Source organism: Nyctereutes procyonoides, unplaced genomic scaffold (genome assembly GCF_905146905.1).
Source record: "Nyctereutes procyonoides isolate TBG_1078 unplaced genomic scaffold, NYPRO_anot_genome, whole genome shotgun sequence".
NCBI lineage: Eukaryota > Metazoa > Chordata > Mammalia > Carnivora > Canidae > Nyctereutes > Nyctereutes procyonoides.
In genome coordinates, this window is record NW_026575030.1 from 6755492 (window position 1) to 6769977 (window position 14486).

Sequence of the window (14486 nt, forward strand, 5' to 3'; positions counted from 1 at the left end):
AATTTCATTCAGAAGCATATTGTACAACACTGTGGTTAGTGCCAAACAGTACAAACTCATAAGTCTGCATGAAATCTATTTATTTACTTATTCTCAGCGCTGGCAAATGCATTACAGTTGGCTTAAATATTTTAATTGCCAATATGTTGCTAAAAGTGGTGGATTTAACAAAATAGAAAAGCATACATAACTGAGTTTTACTAGGAACTACCACCCAAAACAGGAGGTTCTTGGTGGCCTATTAAACTTGGAATATTCTGCCTAGACACATGAGATTGATCTAATAAACCATTCTTCCAAATCTACCTGAAAGGTGGACAGCCCAATTAGTAGAACCTGAATTCACCGAAGAACCTGCTCAAAGATGCTTAACTTGACTGAACATTATAATCAACTAGGGAGTGTTTTTAAAATGAGGAACCCACTCTTCCAGGGATTCTGATTTACTTGGCCTGGAGTAAGACCCAGACATCAGTATTCTGTAAAAAAAAAAAAAAAAAAAAAAAAAAAAAAAAACTTCCCATGAAATGTTTAAGGATAGCCAAGGCTGAGAAACATCACACTATTTCCAGGGTCTCTGGCCACTGCAGTCAGGCTGCTCCTGTGCCTGCTTGTGGCTGAGGCCAGACTCTAAAGGGTGACTTTCTACACCCACGTTTCCCTCTTCTGTTATTTCTCCCTCTTGTAATTACATGCAAGATTGTAACATAGCCAATAAACTTACCCACTACTTAATATGTTGGGTTACAGCCAATTATAAATTTTTAAATCTCATGCTCACAGAAATTATATAAGCTAAACTGCACAGAGTAACTTTGGAGTTCTAAAATTAGTGAGCTTATTCATTCATTCATTCATCTTTTTAAAGGTTTCATTTATTTATTTGACAGAGAAAGCACAAGCAGGAGTAGCAGCAGAGAGAGCAAGTAGAGTTCCCTGCTGAGCTGGGAGCTTGCTGGGATCACGACCTGAGCCCAAGGCAGTAGTTTAACCAACTGAGCCACCCAGGCACACCTCATTCATTTATTTTAAATAACAAGTTCCCAAGCAATGCTGTGACTATTGATCTGGGGACCATACTGTAGGAATTACCCTCCTATACTACATGTTGAAAGTTCCTCAAGGCTCTATCCCGGACACTTTCTCATTTTATAGATTACATTCCCATTGTATACAATTACAGCCAAAACTCCCCCCTAGACTACACAAATGACCCCAAGTTTCTAGCTCTGGCCAGACTTTTCCGTCAGCTTCTTCTAACCTCCAATTGGCTACTCAACATCTCCACCTCGTGGTCTCAATGGCATCACCATTTCCACATTCCAAGTCCAGGCTTGTGATCTTGACCCTACTCAAACCAGGTCCTCTTCCTCTTCCAAGGTTCCATAGCTCAGTGAATGGTGTCACCTCCCACTTGCCCAGGCCAAGATCCTGTGATTCATCATAGATACCATCCTCTAATGTGGTGCCTTTAACAAACAAACAGTTCATTCCAAAGTTTATCCACTTTATCTCCTAAATATATCATAGCCGCCACCTACACCCCAACTCAGAATATAGTCATCCTTCACCTGGACCATCACTCCCTCACATTCATCCTGCATCCCACCCCGTCTAATTTTTTTCTCCACACCACAGTTTTTTAGTTTTTTTTTTTGTTTTAGTGAAAATATGATATTATTCTCTGCCCTTCAATGGCTTTTGATTGACTTTAGAATTAAAACCAAAAATCTAACTTAACTTGGTTTATAAGGCTTAGAAAGCACCAGCTTCCACTCACCTTACCATCCTCACCTCATGCTACCCTGTCTCACTCTGAGCACCAGCCACATGAATTTCTTTCGAACGTTGAATTGTCCTGCCTCCATTCTCCAAGGATACCTTACCATGATGCCCAACACAATGCCTCCCCTCACCTTTTGCCTAGTTAAACTAGACTCATCATTCAGCCTTCAGGTGAGGTGTTACCTGTCCTGAGAAGTTGTCATATACTTGTACTTCTCGACCTCATGAGACCCAACACTTTTTACAACAAATATTTTGTAATGTCTCCGTTAGTGCCTTAAAATTAAATTTACAAATCATATGACCGCCATATAAATATAATTTCTAGAACAATCAGTGTAGTATCCAAAGTGTAATGTAAAGCAGAAATTAAAGGAAAGTAATTTAAAATAAAAAGTAATCTCTATTTCAATGTATAAATGATTAGTCATGGCCACATAAAAAGATCCAATAAAGTAATCACATGTTTGCCTATGATTCCATATATAGAATGAAAGAGCTCCAAATGCAGACCAACACAGATTTGTTGTGTTGATGACTCAAATACCATCTGCAGCTCTGCCACCAGCAAAGTGATTTTCCAAAATAATGAGCAACTCTTATTAAAGTTGCAAACAAAATAAAGTACAATCTTCCCTCCACTTACACCAAAGTTACATTCTTAGAAAATTCTTTGAACATTGAAGTCATGCAAAAATACTTAGTATTTCTATGTAAAGTGGACTTCAATTCCAAACTCAGATAATTAAATATGTAAGCATCCAGAAAGACATTTGAAGGTCATGTTAAACTAAGACAATAGTTGGTAGAGAGAAGTGTCCTGTGAGCTGTAGTATGTCCAACACTCTGTTCCTCTCTCATTAAATGCCTCCAATCATTTATAGGGGCTAACAGAAGTGCTTCTACAGATTTCCAAAGTTCCTCCTGGGTGGCAGTACTGCCCCCAGGGGAGGCACATTATAGCAGCCTCTACCTTTAGCTCTGACACAGACCATATGCCCTGGCAGAGCCCTGCTTTTCCTTTGTAATGATACATCCACATGTAAACACTCAGTTAATGTCTGGCCCCTTCATAGACTAGGGGCACCAGGAGAACAGTGACAGAATCTACATTTTTTTCCATCATTGTGTCCCTAGTGCCAGCACTGCATGCTGGCACTGGGCACTCAATCAGTTCTGCTGAGTGAATGAATTAACACGATTCCTCTGGTGCTGTGTGCTAGAAAAGCAGACAGCTTCATGCATGGCTCCACACTAGTGACAAAAGAAGCAGAACAGGAGTCTGGACGTAACACAGAACATTAGCTTGATTAGAGAGGTCATATGGATCTTTCCTGTTGTCTTAGTCAGTTCCAGCCACTATAATAAAATTACCAGAGACTGGGTAGCTATAAATACCAGAAATTTCTCACAGTTCTGCAGGCTGAAAGTCCAATATCAGGTACTAGCATGGTGAAGACCCTATTCCTATTGTAGATGGCAGACTTCTGGTTGTATCCCCACATGATGAGGAGAAAGAGGACATGCAAGTTCAGATAGTTATAAGGGCACTGACTCTATTCATAGGGGCTCCACCCTATTGACCTCATCTAATCCCTCCTACCTCCCAAAGGCTACTTCCTAATACCATCACATTGTGGGGGAGAGTTTCAACATATGAATTTGGGGGGGTGGAAGGGGCACAAATATTCAGTCCATAACATCTGTTGAATTTAATACATTTCCTTTTTCTTTAAGAACTACCAAGTTTAGGGGCACCTGGGTGGCTCAGTTGGTTAAGCATCTGACTTTGGCTCAGGTCATGATCTCAGGGTCCTGGGATCACCCAGTGTCCAGCTCCTTGCTCAGTGGGCAGTCTGCTTCTCCTTCTCCCTCTGCCCCCACCTCCAGCTTATTCTCTCTCTCTCTCTCTCTCTCTCTCTCTCTCATAAATGAAATATTTCTTTAGAAAAAAGAACTGCCAAGTTCAGCGTATACTCACATTTAGAAAGTAAGATCCAAATCACACAGTTTGTAATAAGCCCTCCAGTAATGGTGAAAGGAACAGAATACAAGTTTGTCATAAAAAATAATCGGAAAGAGGCAACAAAAGAGTCAATTTACTGCCTTCAGGTTATTCACAAAATAAGGTGAGTGGCCAGGACAATTAGACTCCTGGAAATGTTTCAGATCACTGTTGCTTTGTTTTACATGTGGTTATCAGGACCAGAAATGATGACTAGGCTGTTTGAAGTTACCAAATCCATTTTATAGCTAAAAACCCTGCTGGATTCAAGAGGAGCAAAGTGAGGGCTTGCTGTAGCACAAGTTGCACATGAGAAAAAAGACAACTACTTTTTAGTATCATATCCTAAGAGTGTTCTCATTATAAGTGATATATGTGTCTTTCCTCCCAATATATCTTACAATTTAGAAGCAAATATTCATCAAGCTGTGTAAATCTGCCCCAATTTATTGAAAACTTTGACACCAGGTAACAGGTCCAAAAAACAAACAAGATTGAAGCAGTAGAATAGAGACTTCTCGAAAACATGGCTCTGTGGGGAAAAAAAAAAGACAATTCTATGGTCAGGAAATGTTCATATTATGACATCTTTTTAAAACTTAATATAGGTGGAAAATAAATCCAATGAAAAAATAAATAAATAAATAAATAAATAAATAATTCAGTGAAAAACAAGACAATTAAATCACTGAGAAAGATTTTTTTAAAAGCCACATGCTTCTGTCATTATAATATTTGCATGTGTATAATGAAGTAAACATGAGTTAATAATTAAGAATAGTAATCAGTATCAAGAAGGAATAAGGGGAGACCCTCTTCAACAGAAAAGGTCTCCTATCCTTTTTTTTAAGTAGGCTCCATACTCGGTGTGGAGCCCAACCTGGGGTTTGAACTCACAGCACTGAGATCAAGACCTGAGCTGAGATCTAGTCTGATACCTAATACACTGAGCCACCCAGGCTCCCCAAGAGGCTCCTATACTTATGTAAAGCCAAAAAAGCCTAAAATCCTAAAGTTAAGATATAGCAATCTCCCAATTACCTAGAATAATGATATCTACATGAAGAAGGAGCTTAGAAAGTTAAAAGAGGTTACCACTGGGATTAAAACTGAAATCAGAGACGTTTTTCATCATAAATGTCACAATACTTTTTTATTTTTATTATATACACATGATCCCCAACTTACAATGGTTTAACTTAATGGCTTTTTTTACTTTATGACGGTGTGAAAGTGATATGCATTCAACAGAAACCATACTTTGAGTTTTGAATTTGGATGTTTTCCCAGGCTAGGTACATGCTGGGGACGATGCTCTCTTGTGATGCTGGGCAGGGCAGCCAGGCAATCGCAAAAGCAAATAACCAATACATTGACAACCACTGACAACCATCTTGTTTCTCACTTTCAATACAGTAGGTAAGTTGCATGAGATGTTAGACCCTATTTTATACAATAGGCTTTGTGTTAGATGATATTGCCCAGCTGTAGGCTACTGCCAATGTTATGAGCATGTGTAGAGACCGATGAGGCTGAGCCACAATGTGTGGTAGGTGAGGTTGTAAATTCACATTCAACTTAGATATTTTCAACTCAAGACAAGTTTATTAGGCTCTAACTCCATCGAAAGTCAAGGAAGACCTGAATAACTATTATCTCCATAACTTTTTAGTACTTAGCTTCTGAGAAGGTCCATAACCAGGCTGTGAGCCACATGAACTTTTAAAGGATATATTTATCCCATTCCATGTTAAAAATAGTATTGCTTAATATATTGTTTCAGTTACAAAAATCCAAAATCTCAGGACCTCAATGCGGAACCTGAACAACCATGCTATATTTGTTCAGACATTGGTGGAGGTCCAGACTGTGAACTACAAACTTTAAACCCACAACCGTAATGACTTAATAGCAAGTTGCACTTTTGCATGACTCCTTGGCCATAAGTTATTTCCTGAACTGAAGACAGTGAGCTAGGTCTATAGGCTTAACCCATTCTTTTCTTTGTGCGTGTGTATGTGTATGAATCAGTCTTTCATCAGGACTTCTTTAAACATTTTTTTAGCTGAATTGTTAGCATTGAAGTGCATTCTGTTGATGGGAAAGAGATCGTATTCCTTTCACTGAGAAATTTCATGTTTTTTAGAAAACAAAAAAGAATAGCTTATTATTGAAGAGCCCTGCTCCCTTGGGAAAATTATGATTTTTTTAAGGATTATGAACCTGTCAGTCTGTAAGTTATGAGCTAGAGGCAGCATCTGAAGTTTTGATTAATCTACTCATTATGCAGTTGACCCTACTTGCTAGCCTTGACAGCAAAGAGAAAAATCTGCAGTGCTAATATTACTTCAAGTAGAAAAACATGGAAGGAGGTTCTTAACAAGACTCTTCGAAGGTTTCAAAGTACCGGGCAAAGTCTGGAGAGGTGATCTTGGAAGAACAGGTCCTTGGCACTTGATGGCTTAAATCTGCACCTCTGAGAGTGCTCCTTCTTTCCCCACCTTCTGGACAATTTCAAGCCAAGGGACTTACAAGTATGTACCAAAGAGGATGTGAGAGGAACTAAGGACTGAGAACAGATTCACTCATTCAGTCATTTCCTACTGAGTACTGACTATGTGCCAGGCACATATGCCAGGCACCATGCTGCATGTTGGAAGACAAATATAATAAGATCTGTTCTTTTGGCACTGAGAACCCAGCACCCAATAAGCACATTTTTATGAGCTCTCTGGCTGCTTTCATTTTGCACAAGGTTTTCTTTTCAGACACAAATTAGCAAACTAGAGGACACCTACTGACATTAGCCGATATGCAGGGTTTTTTCTACATGACAAGACTATTCTAAGCACTTGACATGTATTTATTCATTTTATTCTCTCAACAATGCAATTTGATAATGACTAACATCATCCTCACTTTATACATAAGGAAACAAAGCATAAAAATTTATGTGACCCACCCCAAGTTGATATAGTCTGACTCTAAGACTTGTAGGTATTGAGGATACCAGTTGATCATTCCTCTTACACAGACACAAGGCAAACCGAATGAAAAGGCAGAGGAGATTAAACAGACATTCTTGTTTCATAGCTGTAGAAGTGAATTCCTCAAGATAAAGGGGAGAAACATTACCAATGTTACCTAGATATACCCTGAGCTAGCCTACCATGTTCATAGTTTAGGCCTTCCTTTGTCTACGCCTGTACTCTTGCTCCAGGATGTCTTACACTTCCAAATTAATAGATAGCTATTTGCAAATCTAAACTCATGATAATGAAGCACTTAGTATAACACTTGGTAATATTAGGTTGAGAAGAGTTTTAAGGGGGCAAAAGAAATTAACCATTGACTTTATTTGTAACTTTAGCTCCATTGCAATGCTTTCTCTGAGAAACTTGGAGGAAAATGAACCATTGCAGGTGCTAAAAGGCCCACAAACATAGATGACATAGATGCTGTAGACTTGCTGGAGATGTTGATAGAACAATAAGGCACAGGTATGACATGAAGATACACCAAGGCTGCCATCCAGAGGTCAATTAGAAGGTACTGGTTAATCAGAGGACCACCAATGCCTATGGGAACTTCTTAAAATTGAGTTCCTTTTCTGTGGAATCTGCTGGGGCTTCCTTCCACCTGTCCAAATCTTCAGATAAGGAGCTAGATGGGGAGTGGTGACTAGAAAAATAGGGAGAGTAACCTCCCACCATCCGTAGGTGGCTCTCTGCCTAAGAAGAAATCTTATCCAACCAACAAAGAAAAAGAGAACCAACTCACCTTGGAAAATCAAGAAAATGAGTCACTCTGTACATTTTTTTCCTCTCCCTTACCCTCACTGCAGAACCCATGGAAGAGGACAGAAGATGGACGTGGGCAGACAAATGCCTCAAGCGTCTCCTTGAAGTCTTTGGAGAGGAATGCCTTGCTTGCTGTAGAGCAGAGGGCAGAGATTTTAATTCAATGAGAGATTGACATGTTCAATAGGCTAGATTTTTTTAATGAGTAAAGATGACAGAAAAGCTATAAAATCAAACTGAAATATTGTTTAGGGACTCCACCACACAGCTGGTAGAGAAATCTGACACCACATGATAAGAGTTAAAAAAGTCAAACTCTACAATGTTTATACCCCAAAGAACCTGAGATCCCTCAATCAAGCCAGTTACAGGCTTATTTGGTGTCTGAGGAAAAAAGAAATAGTCAATTAATGTAAAAATAATTTCAATATGTATCTTAAAACTACCCCAACTCCACAATGTGAAACACATTTTTAAAATCCTAGGCTGGATCACTCAAATTTGAAGCTAACTTAATGGCTAATTATGAATATCCTCATCTCATTAATGAATACTTGATATAAAACATACAATCTATTAACACCATTAATAAATTCCTGATGTAAAATATATCTCATCTGTACTGGACAGAGAGGAGCAATTAATGCCTCTGCGACAGATGAGATCAGCAATAAAAATTATAATTTCAAAGGAAAAAGTTGTATCTATTTGGATTTGTGCCTGAATCCTGGGCCAGACTTGCCACTGAGCCATCATCAGTATTTCTGTTGGTGTATCCTAGTTCATATTTTTCATGGATCGTGATTTAAAAATAACTTGTAAAGATTAAAGGGATTGCTGCTTTAAATTATCTAAAGGAAATGTACCTTGTTGTTTCTTTCTGTCTTAAAAATATTTTACCCTGAAGGTGCAGGCTCATATCAGGCTCAGGCATCACAGAACAACACGTGGGATCCCACCATTGCTGGACTTCATTCTCCCTTCATAAAACTGAAGGCACTGGGCCTCTTTGTTTTAGTGGAAATATTTCCTTGTCTAAAACTAGGTAAGTGATATACCTGTTTTACTGTGTGTAGAACACACTCAAACATACCAGAGTTCCCTGCAATCATAACTCTGATACTTGTGTCAGAGGGTCCCCACCTGCATCTTCTCCATGCCCCATCCCCACAAGAAAGACCTTTGTGATTCCCTTCTGAGCCTCTTCCCTGCAAGATTGATACCCCAAGATTCTTTCCAGCCCTAACACTCCATGGATCCTTCCAGACACAGTATCTCTGCCTTTCCTGTTCCAGATCAGGCCTCCACATCCCTTACTTGAGAATACAAATCAGACATCCTGGCAAATAGGATGAGTTAGTCCTTGCACATCTTTACATAAGCCCCAAAGAAACCCCTGGAAGTTTGCAGCAGGCTGCTGTCTGTCACAGGCTGAAAATCCAAACCTGCTGCTCATAACTTTCATATTTTCAGAATAATAGTCAATTAAGGCATATGAAGATACTCCTTTTGGCTTTGATAACCATTTCCTTTCTGTCTTCTAAAAATGAATAGACAGCATAGGGCTTCAAGAAATCTCAAGAATCACAACCCTAGACCCAAGGCTAACACATTCTCTTTCCTTTGATGCAGAAGGTTGATCCCGGCTTATATATATATATATATTCCTTCCAATTAGTTACAGGAATGTGGTTAGTATTTCAACTCAAATTTCCTGTATAAAATATAGAAATTCTGTCATGAGATGCTTCCATGACATAGGTGCAAGTTTAATTAAGCATACTCAGAAGTGATTGCATGAATGTATGAGAGATGCATTTCTCGTGTACCTCATTTTCTTGCCTTGGTAGAAATTCTAGTGCTCAGCTCAAGGGCTTCCCCACAGTCCGAGGTTTTAATTGGCTCTCCCTATTCCTAGCTAACTGTGCGTTAATTCTGCCACAAGTGGATGAATAGTAATGACAGTTGTCACTTACTAAAAGCTAAGTATCAAGCTAAATGTGCTTAGCATATAAAAACCTCATTGACCCCTCACACAACTCCATAGGATAATTGTTATTACTACATGTCTTCTACAGATAAAGAAACTAAAGCTCTAAAAGGATAAATATTTGCCTAAATTAGGATAAGCAGTAAATGGAAGAGCTGAGATTCAAGCTTATATCTGTCTTATTCCAAAACTGAACCCTTAACCGCTAAATTTAATTTTTCCCTTGGAATCAAAACATTTAGCATTCTACAGTTTCCAAAGTAAATGTGTGTGGGGGAAGGTATATATAATTTACACATGATGTATTATTGCATATTATATTTATGTATACTAAATTACATATAGTATATGTTAAGTATATTTACATACTATATATTGTTACAGTTATATATTCATATATATATATATATATATATATATATATATATATATATATATATATAAAACGCTGTTCCAGACCAAATCTGCCATTCCCAAACACCCCACCATCCCTACTGTACCCTCAACAAATACAGGAATTCTATGATGACAGCTCATCTTCCTTTAATTAATCAGTAAGTCTTACCAGTTTTGTTTTGTTTTTTTTTAAGATTGTATTTATTTATTCATGAGAGACACAGAGAGAGGCAGAGACACAGGCAGAGGGAGAAGCAGGCTCCATGCAGGAGCCTGACATGGAGCTCGATCCTGGGTCTCCAGGATCAGGTCCTGGGCTGAAGGCAGCACTAAACCGCTAAGCCACCCCGGCTGCCCAAGGCTTACCAGTTTTGTCCTCCAAATACTCCCTTGATCTTTCTGTCATGAATCTATTGAACAGAATTGAAATTAATGTACTGACTACCTACTATGTGCTGGACAGAATTCTGGAAACCAAAGACGTGTCTGTCTGTAAGTATCTCATAGTGTATGAAAAAAAGAAAGACATTTAAGAGAACACATCACCATTCAGTGAAAAAGGAGCATCAGTAGACGGTGCCCACAACACACAGGCAGCCCTGGAGGGGAAGTGAGCAGCCTTGGCCCAGGAGTTTGGAGGAGCTCCCCATAGGGGGCTGCACTGAAGCTGAGTCTGGGGGGAGGGATGATGAGAAGGGAGCTGGCAGCTGGGCAAGACTGAGTGAAGGCAGGGAAGGGGGGAGGGTGACTCAAGCCAGAGACCACGTGGAGGCAGGAAACAAGCATGGTGAGGTCCCATCACTTTGTCCCCAGTATACTGTGAACAAACAGCCACCAGCTGTTTACCCAAGTCCGCCTGAACACCGCAGACAAATAAGTTCTCCAAAAGCATAACTTGAATCACCCGCCACCACTGCACCCTTCTCAAGAAGCTATATTGTCATAAATTATCAAATTACTCCCTAACTGCTACCTCTTATTTTAGGGCCTTATCTTCCTTATGTTTTAGGGCCACATTTCCTTATCCTCACTACTCCTTACCCTATCTCCTCCAAAACCTCAAATGAATCTATTCCCTTGCTGACTATAGGATCAACCGTACCCTACACCTGTTATACCATCCCCACCAAATTAGATGCATGCTCAGGACCCATTTCCTATGCCACTGAGTCTTGGTCTGCCCTTACCTACTCCAGCTGCCAAAACTGCCAGGCAACTGGCATCACAGACTCAGAATGGTATACATTATCCGCCCTTTGGTCCATCTTTCCATCTGCCCACAATTACTCAGGCAGTGATCCATTCCCACGTTCTTCACTCATTCAAGGGGTACTTGTGGATCATCCATTTTATGTAATTCTTCTCAAAGGAAATATTCCGTACTAACTTCATTTTCTCTTTCACCTTGATCCTCCCCACCACCATCCTCCAAAATGGTTTTCTTCTTCTTGTATTTTATACGACACATCCCAAGCTGGAGATTTCAGAAGCATCCCCCGTTCCTTCCTCTCTCTTCACACCCACATCCAATTTGGCCACCCGGTTATGTCAGTTCTCTCAGAAAACATCTCTCTTTTTTTTAAGATTTTATTTATTTAATCATGAGAGACACAGAAGGAGAGAGGCCAAGACTTAGGCAAAGGGAGAAGCAGGCTTCATCAGGCAAAGGGAGCCTGATGTAGGACTCGATCCCAGAACTCCAGGATCATGCACTGAGCTGAAGGCAGTCGCTCAACCACTGAGCCACCCAGACGTCCCTCAGAAAACGGACCTAAACGTATTCTGTTCTCACCCCATGATCTTCATAATGTCCCTACCGAACCATTACAATGGCCACCTGATTCATCATCTCACCACTATTCTCTCCATTTCTGTCACAGGTCTTCTCCAAACAGGTGTCAAACATTTAATGGGGACCTATCTAACTCCAAGTACTCTGCTGGGCATTGGAAGTCTAACTTGGAAATCTTCAACTTCCACCAAAAGTGTGACTATTTTAAGGGTGGGAGCTTTGGCTAATTTGGTTTTATATTGCTAGCTCCTAGCCAATTACTGGCCGATCATCATTGATTAACAGATATTTGTTTAAAAGAATGAGTGAATGAATGGAAAGTTCTCTGTCTGGGTGGTCCCAGATGAATTCATTCCAGGTGAATGATATAACGGTCCTATTTTCAAGAAGGCAAGATTAGCTGAGAAAAGACAAAAGGTGGAATATGGGCAGATAATTTGATAAATTGTATAAAATCAGTCGGTGAAAAAAATCAGTCAGTGAAGAGTCAGATATTTTGCAGTTTTCACTGTAGTAAAATAGGTAGATAGAAGGGTGGGGGCGTGGCAGCTGCTTTCCTAAATTTACTCTCCAAAAGTAATCACTTTCCAAAAATGTTTATAGAAATAAGTTAACTTGGTGGTTGTTAACATTACGACAAAGGGACTGTTATGTGAATCCCAACACTACTCTGGGAAATGGAGCAAATTAACATGGAGAGAGGGGATATGTTAAACTGCACATTATTTTATCATCATGAAACAGTAAAAAAATGACATGTTGAGAACTACAATGTGGACTTTCCAGCTTCTTCATATGGATTGTTCTTCATTTGAAGAACCTTCATATGGATTGTTCAGGAAACAGTCAAAATTTTATTTCAGAAAATTCTCTGCGTGCAATATAGTATCTTAATTAGGATCCTAGAACATAAAAAGGACATTAGTGGAAAAAACTGGTATTATCTGAATAAAGTTTAGTTCATAGAAACTAGTTTAGTGTTAATAGTAATTTATCAGAGTCAACGTCTTAATTTTGACCACGGTCTCATCGCTATCTGAGTTGTTGACATTAGGACAAACTGGGTGGAGGATAGTATTTTTTTGCAATGTTTTTGTAAATCTACAATAACATAAAATAAAAATGTATTAAAAACTGATCTCAGGGCACCTGGTGGCTCAGTGGTTGAGTATCTGCCTTGGGATCCTGGAGTCCTGGGATCGAGTTCCACATCAGGCTCCCTGTGGAAAGCCTGCTTCTCCCTCTACCTATGTCTCTGCCTCTCCCTGTGAGTCTCTCATGAATAAATAAAATAAAATCTTTTTTAAAATCCCAATTCCGAAGCCTTATCTCCACAACATACGGAGAAGCCAGGGTCAGTCTATGATTCAATCACTAGTGGTCAGACTGGAGGACCCTGCAGAGAGAGGACTCCCCACTCCCACCCCACCACACTTTTTCTGTGGTCCTGTATTGTTACTTAATAACATGTAAAGCTGTCTTCTCCAGTCTTTTCTCTGACCCCAGGTCTTTGCTAAGCTGTTTCCACAAAAATACCTCTAACACTGAGCAGCATGCTGCCCGACCCCTATCCATCTCTCTCTATTATACTACATCATCTTGTTTTAATGTCTTCCCAGCTTTTAGCCCCATGTCTAAGTTACCTTGTTGACTCACTTGTTTATCTGATTCATATTAATCTCCCTCTCTAGGCAGTAAGCTCCCTGAAAGCAAAAAGCTTGACCGTCTTTTTCACTGGCTGACCCTGGGAGCCCAAAGTAGCACCTGGCACAGCATTGGGTTTTTTTTTTTAAGTCATAAATGAATATATTTCTTGTGAGAAAGGTTTCTATAATGTACTTCTGTACCCTCTCCACCTTCTAGAAGCTCTGAACCATTAATGCCTTAGAGAATTGTGGCAGTGATCCCTGAAATCATCCCTCCCTTTTACAACCATCAGTTCATTGAAGACATTTCTTAAGCACCTGCCATTGCTTAGTAAAATCTAGAGAACCAGAGTCAAGCCACATGAGGGGAGCAACACCCCACTTATTTATATAATATAGCACTTTTTAAGTTCCTATACACTGGAGTGGTTGGCTTGTAGCAACTAGCGTTTGACAGTTCCCAGAAAAATCGCTTCAAGAGTCTTCATGCAGTGGTTAGAGAGAGTGAGTCAGTTACTTCTTTTTCAAATTCTAAGGAGTTTGTGAAATAGACTGTTTTCTTTTCCCAGTGAAGTCTTTTGTTGTTGTTTTAGAGAAGGAGGAAGAGAGAGAAAGAGCGAGTGGGAGCAAAGGGAGAGGGAGAGAGAATCTCAAGCAGGCTCCACACCCATAGCAAAGCCTGAGCTGGGACTTGATCCCACAACCCCAAGATCATGACCTAAGCTGAAATCAAGATTCTGGCTGAGCCGTCCAGGTTCCCTGGAGTGAGGCTTTTTAAAATTACTTAAATGAAAAAAAAATCATACATGAATCTGTTTATTATATAAACTCTTGTCTAAGGCTTAAAACCTGAAATTGTTACTGAACCAAAGTGGGTCCGCTCCTTGGTGAGCTATAGACAGAAATCACCAGGTGATTGCCTCAGAAGGTCACTTTATTTCTCCCATAATTTCCAAAGCATGACTCCCTGAGCAAGGGAAAGGATGCTCCTTTCTTTAGGGCTTGGGATGATGTTCGGAGGGGAATTTCACATCATACTGAAGCTGAGATTAACTGTTGGTCACTTCAGATT